Source organism: Macadamia integrifolia, chromosome 11 (genome assembly GCF_013358625.1).
Source record: "Macadamia integrifolia cultivar HAES 741 chromosome 11, SCU_Mint_v3, whole genome shotgun sequence".
Classification (NCBI taxonomy): Eukaryota; Viridiplantae; Streptophyta; class Magnoliopsida; order Proteales; family Proteaceae; genus Macadamia; species Macadamia integrifolia.
This window is the reverse complement of record NC_056567.1, coordinates 2,664,316-2,673,510: the sequence shown is the minus strand read 5'-3', so window position 1 is coordinate 2,673,510 and position 9,195 is coordinate 2,664,316. Positions and strand designations below refer to the sequence as shown.

At 37.1% G+C, this 9,195-nt stretch overlaps 1 long non-coding RNA gene across 1 annotated transcript in view; it reads right to left on the bottom strand.

The window, feature by feature from the left end:
- LOC122092707 overlaps nucleotides 1-4,663 on the bottom strand; it is a 12,724-nt gene extending 8,061 nt beyond the window's left edge. The window contains exons 1-2 of the long non-coding RNA XR_006144269.1: nucleotides 4,389-4,663; nucleotides 1,136-1,241 (exon numbers count right to left, since the gene is read on the bottom strand). This is a non-coding gene — a long non-coding RNA (uncharacterized LOC122092707). The remainder of the gene's footprint in view (nucleotides 1-1,135; nucleotides 1,242-4,388) is intronic.
- Nucleotides 4,664-9,195: the final 4,532 nt, after the last annotated feature.

Here is a 9,195-nt window from a genome sequence, read left to right as displayed (position 1 = left end):
CCCCCCAAACCCCCCCCCCCCAAAAAAAAAAAAGCATAATGATGCAGAACTGAAGACATATGTAAGGAGGAAGAGGGTCGACCATCACCATAGTGGCTGAGGTCGACCAAGGCTGCTTCTAGGGGCCCACAGCTTGGGCTATTGATGGGGTTACTAGTTACCTATTAGTTTCTAATTTGGTTTCTATTTTCAGTCTTACATTAGATTCTAATTTCTGTTTTAATTTAGTTTCTAATTTCACTAGATTGCAATTTTCCAGTTTTAGTAACTACATGTTGGTAGTTTATTCAGTCAATATTTAGAAGCTTAGAGTTTCTATTCTTTGTGATCTTATAACCCATCATTATAAATAAAGAAGGGCACAAAAACTAAGGCCCACGATTTTAGTTTTGAAGAAATTATGCTGCAGCCGCTGCTGGTCTCTGTTGTGGCTGTTCCTTATGTCTGATCAAGGAGGAAGGACTTGGTGTCTAATCCAGGTGAATCCTTGCGGCATGAAGTCCAGGAGGATCTTATTATGTTTCTTTGTCTTCATTACAATTTATATTCAAGCCAATACTGTCGCTGCAACCAGGTATTTAATCTTTCATTCTGCTGCCCAGAAATTCTGCAACTTGTTCCAATCAGCCTTCTCTGAAAAGGGCAGTTCCAGCCCTCGGTTTGAGCCCAGATTTTGATCAATTGTTTATCCATATACTACTAAGGATCGACCCTAGTTTGGACTGTTTCTGAGGAGTCTGTAGAGAGATATTAAAAATCTCCCTATTTTTGTCTTCTAGTGGCCTGTAGCTTCTATTTCTGGAATCGATATCTCTGCTGATATGACTGCTCATTTCTGGACTTCTGATCATATTTGTGATTAACTCAAAGTTGTTAATACGCTTATTCAGTTCCTGGTTTAGTTCTAAAGGCTACTACTGGTTTGTTTATTCACTGTGTTGCTGATCTGTGAGATCGAAACTATTTTCTGGACTGTTGTTGGAGTTTAATTTCTGATATATATTTGGGGTTGGTTTTGGTTGTTTTTTGGTTTATAAGTTCCTGCAGTTTTGGGTCTGGTTTGGTTGTCAAATCCAGTCCTACATTACATAATTAATAGAGACAATTAAATCCAAAGAATCGTAAACAAACATACCATAATCAGTGCTTGAAGGAAATCATGGGACATTGGATACATAAGCGACTCTAGATTTATCACCAAAAGGAAAACCCAAGGAAATATAACCCTCTCCAGGCATCACCTGCACTCATAAATAAGCACTTGGTGTCATAGATACAAAAGCATGGGGAAAAAACTATTAAACATCAAGATAGAGGAACATAATTGGAGTAACTGCTAAAGGACTAAACTGTAGGACTGATGCAATGAATGGCTTATTACAGTCATCCACAACTATTTTCCAGTCAAGCTGTTCAACCCGCCAAATTTCTTGTCCTTTCTAAGTTTTTTCTGGACCAAGTACAGGAATTTTACTACAATGCTGTTTAGACATAATGTACAATGTCAAAATAGAGGATACACATTAATGTTACAAGTCATAACTCACAGGGTCACCTCTCCTTAATTTTGTAGAGTAGGGAGAAAGGAATCAATGAACACATGAAGAGATAAATTAAACAAAATCCTGATTAAATCATTGATGCAGGCATACGTGATCTGTCAAATGCTTGTGATTTCGGTATTTTCCAAACCAATAGTACATCAGCAGCATATTAACAATCTATCAAAGACATCCTGGACACAATTGCAATCTCCAACAAAACAGCAAGGAAGGCTGCAACCAAGATTGCTTTCAACCAGTAGCTAATGAAACCACATCAAATCTGGCTTGGGATTTGATTGAACATAAATGGTGGCTGGCATTGGGTTGGTATAATTACAGCTCATTTCAATGCCATGTTGGGTGCATTGGGCGGACCAATATAGCCCATTTAAACCCAAAACTCATATGGGTGTCTGCTTGTAAAAGCTCTATTTTTAATAAATGCACATAAAAGCTCTTCCTTTCAATATGGAAAATTTCAAGTTTATTAGTTTACTGAATTCACTATTGGGCCGCAATTCAGCCAATCTCCTCTGCAGAAACGTATGTGATAATATATGCTTTGATTTTTTTTTATATTGATATGGTATAACTAATTGAAGGGCGCGGGGGTCACATAATATGCCCATAATAGCTATCTAATAACTCAAAGCTGGGAACCAATAGCCTACAAAGATCTACAACAACAGATCTCTCAATAACCCTCCAAAAGAGAAATATCAGCAACCTAGTCAAGGGATGATCAAATCTAGTTGCAACTCTGATCACAAAGCCTATTAGGTGAAACAAATGAGTTACTAAATTAGAAGTGAATCCGACAGTTAGATTGGGAGAACTCAAAAGGTTATGAAAATAGAAAGTGACTAAAATAAAAACATAGTATTAGAAACAACAGAATACAGTAACTAAAGTGAAGAAATCAGGACAGAATTAGAAACCAAGCCAATAAGGTGTTGCCGTAGGTCTTTTAGAAGGCAGTGAACTACCAACAGTTCGTGGGATCGATGGGATGTCATAGAATCAAGTCATCAACTACAGCACCAAAATTCTGTCCAAATCTTGAGAGGGAACTTAGACAACAGTTAGTGGACAGAATAGTACTCAAGAGAGCAAACAAAATATGAAAAGTAGACTGAAGAACAGAATCTGGCCTTTTAATGGAAGAAAAGAAAAGAAGATAGAAAATATAAGTTAAAAGATAGAAGAATAGAAGAAAAGAAGAAAGGATATGCTAGGCATCTCACCTAACTGTAAAGAAGGTATCCCACCAACTCCAGCCTTGGGATTGTAGTTGTCAAGGTGTGGTCCGAGGTGACAACATGCCTTGTTGATTCTTCATGAGTTTACGTTGATTTATGTTTATTGCTTCGTTTTTTATGAATATGCTTTGTTGATTTATGTTTATTGCTTCGTTTTTTTATGAATATGCTTTGTTTATTATATGTTAGTTTTATCATATTAGGCCATCACTAACACAATTATATCATACTGCATTGATGCAGCTTCAATATTGTATATAAACAGAATTATATAAAATTATCATTGATATATTACATATAGTCATTAATGCATGCGTAGGCATAGAATTGGCCCATTACAACAGAACACCCAAAAATAGGCAGTCCATGACCCATAACCCATGGGTACTCAAAACTAAGCCTATTGGTCCATTCTTGGCTCAGTTTGGCCCAACCAATGGCCTGATTCATAGCTGGTCTTCTTGTTCTTCTGAAGTCCATCAGCCCCCAAGCTACTTAAATTACGTCTACCTTTCTCTGTAGAGAGGAACTGCTTCCCCCCCCCCCCCCCGGTGGGGTATATTTTAGTATAGAGTTGCCCATTTCTTTATTAGCAAAGGAAAACCTGTTGAAGATATATACACCCTGTATAGATAAGTGGGTATGAGTATGACTAATTATAGCCATGCTCATCAACACTCTACTAAGGATTGAAGGTATTTCCGTTAAGACTCTAAATGCCCTTTTCACCCTCTCCTCAGCAACATTTTAAAAAAAAAAATATATATATATATATATATGTATATAAACTCATACCCATTTATAAATAGTTACTGTATCCACTGTTATTTCTCCCTCTTTCCTTCTACTAAGAAATGCGTAACTAAATATATATATTTATTTATTTATTTATTTATTTATTAATGCCCTTTTCACCCTCCACTCCATAGCAAACTAAGGTAAATGGGAGTGGGATCACTATCATTTGTGGGACTAAACAGTTGAACTGCAAGTTTATCATCCAGAACAAGAACTGCATCAGCATGTTCACGAATCAAAATTATCTGCAATGTTAAAAAGAAAGTTATTATACTCTGAAACGTCCTATTTTGGGGGGGTAGGGGAAATGTCGTTGATCAATATTTTCATCTCAGTTATCCCATTAACGCAAACTATGACTTAAAGCTCGCATTAAGTTAGTACTCAAATGCCCTCACATCACTTTCTTGTTTTATAGAATTAACATTAAAAGAATATAAGGGGAGAGGACTACTTAATCCTCTAATTCTGGACGCGATCTAATGCATCGAACACATTGCCCACGATAAAGAACCATGGACGATTTCGAATGGCATCCAACACAAACCACGTAAAAGATCAACAGAATCTCATGAACATCTCCATAAAAACCAAAACCATCAGCAGCTAAAAGTTTCCAAAAATCACGAATCCCACAGAACCACCACAAATTACGTAAGCTTGAACCAAATTACAGATCCGCATCACAAATTAAGATAGAACAGACACATTTCCATCCGGACTCATAACAAAATTTTATCAAACCAAAACCCTAAAACCTCATTATTTCAACAAGAAATTTAAGTACCTGTAATTGGGGTTACACTAAGGAGGGACCGTGTCGCCTGTATGCACTGTAAGGCGAATCAGTGGGTTGAATCAAGCACAATGCATTTGGAACCATGAACGAACAAGCAGTTCCCGAGAATATCAAAGCAGAGGATCCATGGGGATCATCTCTCGATTGGGATCCCGAGCAGTTCCCATTATCGGTAAGAACGGCCTCCATGACGATCCTTTACTGGGGGTGAAGAATGAAAGAGAGATTTGGTTGCAGAGAGGGAGACAGAAAGCAGAGGACCAAACCAAACCGGAATTTTGGTTTGAAGAGTAAAATTTCATTCGGATTGGTTTGGTGTCGGTCTTCAATTAAAAACCGTTTTGAATTGAACTGAACCGACTGAAGTATAACCTGTGTAAATCTAATCTAAACCATTCTAAACCCTACAATGTCTTTATTAAGGCCCGTTTGATTTTGTTTCTCCTGTTTCTGTGTCTAGAAACAACATAAATGGTTTTTGCCATTTCTATGCTAAGAAACGATTTTTGGAAATGCAAAAAGTGTTTGATTTTTCTGTTTCCCGACACGTTTTCAACAGTGTAGTCGAGTCCAAGATATGAGTGAAGGCACGACAATGTAGGAATGCAAATCACAAGTGAAGACATGACATTGGAATTGTAGGTAAATGGGTCTTACTAATTAAGATTGATCCAAGGCAATGATTAACAGTAGGAGTTGCTAGGGATCTTGATCAAGATGCATTATAGCTGAGATCTGATGCATAAAAGCTTTTGTAGTAGTAAAGTTCACTTTTTTTGCAGGCTAATTAATTAAGTAGCAATTAGAAGGAAAAAGGGAGAAATAACAGTGGATACAGTAACTAGTTGTTGATTCGATCTCTTGCATATATATAATCTATTTGAAAGGGAAGAGTCTATGTTCAAAGCTTGGTTTCATGACAATGGTTAAAACAAAACCCATTTCATCCTTGTCTTTTTGCAGGGGCAAAGATTCTCCTTTCATGAAGAGCTAAGACCCATCTCAAGAACAATCTCTAGGTTAAAGAGTTTATTATAAAAGAAAAATGTAAAGCAAAGTGAAATTGATCATGAGAGAAAACTACTATATTACTAATCAAAAGCATTTTGGTGTAAGGGAATGGTCTTTCTCTAATTCAGTTACCTCAGTTTGTTCATATAAATTGATGAAGTTTTGGTCTAGGGAGAGTTTCCAAAGATTTCACTTTGCTATTATGGGTTCAATTTCAGAGACAACCCAACAAGAAAAAAGGGGAAAAAATGATGGCTTTTGATAATGCAGAGTAAAAATGGAGGTGGGTTTCTAACGATGCAAACCCAGTTTCAAAAATATCCAGATGATGCATACCCAGTTGCAGGGATGAGGGCTTCTGATGATGCATACCCAGTTTCAGAAATATCCAAACAAAAAAAATTTCTAGTCTTAGATGCATACCTGGTTTCGAACACATAGAGCAGCAAGAACCCCAAAACTGAATGAAAATTTTCAATTTCAAATGCAATCACTTCACCACTAACACAAATAAAAAAAAAAAAAAAAAAAAAAATCAATCAGCTGAGATTAGAAAGTTTTTTTTTTTTTTTCCACAGAGATCAACAAGAGAAAACCCCATACCCCCACCATTATCAGAGAATTAGGGCCAAGGCAGGAACTCTGAAATGGGTTGAAAGATGACCATGGAGTTGCAAGCAGAGATACTATCGATGAATCTAGTTGATCGATGCAAGATGACGAACCTTGAGCTTCAAGAACTATAGGGATGAGATAGAGCGTTGGGTTACGGGAACTATAGGGAACCTAGAGCTTCAGGAGCTTAGAGATGGAGCTACCGCTTCGAAAGTTTGGACGAAGATGATTGGAGAAGGGGAGTTGCAGGTTCACCTTCAGGTTTTCCCTTTGGAGTCGCCACTTGAGAGTTGTAGCGAGATATGGAGAGCAGTGCCTTCTATCGGGATTTTGTGAGGAGGGCCTTGGGTAGATCGCCTAATCTATAGGGATTTTTGTGAATTTTTCCCCCTCTTATTGTTTCAAAAAACAGAAAAATAGGTCGTACTAGTTTCTCTATTCCTGTTTCCAGACATAGAAATAGGCATGAATTTCAGTTTCTGTTTCCAAAAACAAGTGAAATGAAATAGAAAAATCAAACGATTTTTGGGATGTTTCCCCCTTTTTTAGCACAGAAACGTTCCTAAAAACAAAATCAAACGGGCCCTAAGATGTATGCAATTACCTACTATGAGTTCCTATGTGTTTCACATATAGGTGTCTAACTATTCTATCTTTGATTTGGTGATGAAACTCAAAATGACATGATGGTCTATGGGATGATCAATATGTGTGTGAATGTAAAAAGATTTATATAATGTGAGAAAGAACCTACCTATTTGCGTGCCTCTTTGTCCAAACATAGCTAGGTGCAAAAATAGCACGTTGCCCCCACCCTATGCATTGAAGATGTTCTTGTACGCTCTTCCATTGGCTTGTGCACTGACGCATTGGCCACACAAGCAGACATGGTTCTTTTACCCATATTTGAGAACTCTCTTAGTCCCTGTTTGCAATGACCTTATCTTGTATTTGCCAACCTTAAAACACATGTAAATTCTTCTAGACCCTAGACGATATGATAGAGATTGCTATAAGTGTTGGAATCAATCACAAATCTTTCCTCAACTTCTCCTTACCATGAACATGGGCAACACCCTAGGCTCTAAATTGAAGGTAGAGAGAGAGAGAGAGAGAGAGAGATTCTACAAATTTGCTAACCTGCTTGACTAAGATGAACTCTCCAAACCTAAGCTTGGTCTACTCCAACCTTCTTACCTTCTTACCTTCTTACCTTCTTACCTCATCCATGAAAGTTGAAGATATGCGAGTCTTCTTTCTTTTGCATTTGATTTCATTCAATTTTGTTGAGTATCCAGTCACGTCCTCCCCGATTAGTGAGGTCGTACATAGTCTTAGATAATTCTCTACTCTACAAAGCGTAGAAATCGCAAGAACCCTCTTTTATTTATAAGAAAGCAATATCCCACAGGAAACCCCTCACTAACAATTCAACATGGTGGGCCATACTCGGATAGATGGTTCCATTTTCCAGGCGCATACTACACACATCAAGGATATAGTTTATATGTCCTTTCTTGAAAAATGTGAAGGTTTGTGTTTACTACTTTATTACGGGAATACATTGGTTTTGCCTATCCCCTAGCCTAAAAGATTCCATTAATGACATATACAAACGGCTTTGCTTATTCCATTCCTTGGTCTTCGGTACTGAGTATTAAAATCTGCTGTAATCCATGCCTTCTTTTTGAATGAACGAGTTAGAAGACATAATTTTATCAGTGGGTTGTATGATACTGTGTACATAATGGGTGATATCTGCCATGATATCAAGAACATTAGGGGAGAAGCCAATTCAGGTAGAATAAAGATAGTCAGGTCAATCAGTTGAGTTTTGGAAATAATGGCATTGGTTGAAACTAAGCTATAGATGTGTACAGTTTGTTGGGTTGGGGTTGGATTATATAGCAGTAGAACAAAGTGGCCATAGCAGTTGTGTGGTTTGGACCACATAACATACTAAGAGGAAACGAAATGCTGGAGACTAAAGTTAACAATTGAGCCCCCCACCCCCTACCCCCTCCTATCAATGTTGTATTTCGAATGGATTCTGAATGGATTCTTTTCTTTCTTATGGGATTCCTTTGCTTTCTGTCCTCCTATTGCTTTCTTCTTTTCCCGTGGGTTACGTGACATTGCAAAAGCAATAGAAAGAGAACCACAAACATCTCTTTTCCTTCTTTATGTAGAAGTCTTGGGACCTTTTTAAATCAAGCCCACTTGTTATAAACCCTAAAGTTTATATAATTTTTACCTTTTCAGAAGAGAGAGAGAGAGAGAGAGAAGGGGGGGGGGGTCAATAAAGGAGGAGTATATCCAGCTCCAGCCCAAGGAATGCATTCTCTCACCAACCTGCTCTGTCATATAACCCCCCCCCCTTTTTTTTTTTGCTAGACACTGTCATATAACCCACTGCAGCTAATTAATGCAGATTGTCCACCCTCTTTTATTTTATGTGGGCGTTGATGGATCCACACTAAGACTATAGGCCATGTGAAAGAAAATCCATTCCGTCACCCATGTTTGATCGTAAGGAAGAAAAGAAAGGAAAAAAAAAGCAACATAATAAGACAAAAATCATGATTTTATAATGATTAATTTATGTGTCATATCTTTTCCTTATATCATTTGGATGAATGGTTTTTGGTACTTAGGTTTTGAAAAAATGATAAGCGAAGAGTTTCTGGTTTTTTTTTTTTTTTTTTTTTTTTTTTTTTTTTTTAAGGTTTTAAATGGTACAAAAATGTATATCTTATGCATTTAATAAGGGTGTAAGTTTGGCCCTAATTGTTTGAATCCACCTTAGTCCGCCTTGAATCCAAACAGGACTTGAGCTAAGATTATGATCCTAAGGGCGGGTTAGGGTTTAAAACTGACCTTGAGTGTTAGGGTTGGGTCGTACTTGGCAACCTGATTATAACCATGATTTATATTATATAATTTATGCCTATTATCCTATCCTTTTATTCAGAATAATAAAATTTGGGTCATTGATTCTTATGGTCAGGTGTCTAGAACATCTATTATTGTGTTGACCTTTATAATTTTAATTTCTACAAAAAAAAAAAAAAAAAAAAATAAAAAGAAAAAATATTCTCCTCAAGAGTTATCGCTCCTAAACCCCACCATGAACCACCAATTTGTCGAAGCCAAGGTGACCCAATTCCTT